The sequence below is a fragment of the Geospiza fortis genome, unplaced genomic scaffold (assembly GCF_000277835.1).
Source record: "Geospiza fortis unplaced genomic scaffold, GeoFor_1.0 scaffold13, whole genome shotgun sequence".
Taxonomy (NCBI): Eukaryota; Metazoa; Chordata; class Aves; order Passeriformes; family Thraupidae; genus Geospiza; species Geospiza fortis.
In genome coordinates, this window is record NW_005054384.1 from 947054 (window position 1) to 947708 (window position 655).

Sequence of the window (655 nt, forward strand, 5' to 3'; positions counted from 1 at the left end):
GAGGGATGGTGGTGCTGTCCCCCGGGCGAGGGGGCGGTGGTTGCGGGGCACCGCGAGTGAGCCCGCGGCCGCGTCCCTGCGAGCCCGTGGCCGTGTCTGTGTGTGTTTGCGCGGGTCCGGGAGGTGCTGCCCTGCTTGTGGCCCAGCCTCCGTGCTCGGGGAGGGCTGCGACACGCAGGTGCTCCGCTCAGGGACGCCTTAGGGAAGGAATGAGCTCGTCCAGGCTGGAGTAGGAGCCCTGGAAGTGGCCGCCTGTGGTGTTGGACCTTAAAGCTGCGCTTGGCCCGGAGATTGGCCGGTGTGAGGTGTTATCCTGAGCACCGTGCGCTGCTCTGCTGAGCTGGGGCTCTGGGTTTCTGCTCTCTCATAGAGTGAACCACAGAGTGGTTTGGGTTGGAAGGGACCTTAAAGGCCATCTAGTTCCACCCCTGTGCCATGGGCAGGGACACCTTCCACTAGACCACGTTGCTCAAGACTCCAGCCAGCCTGGCCCTGAGCACCTTTAGCGATGGGGCAGCCACAGCAGCTTCTCTGGACAGCCTGTTCCAGTGCCTCTGTGCTGGCTCCAGGTCTGCTGTCTGTATCCTCTGTGGTCCCCCAGAGATTTTGGTAATTTCTGCACACTAGAGCTATGGTAATTGCAGCCTAAACAAAT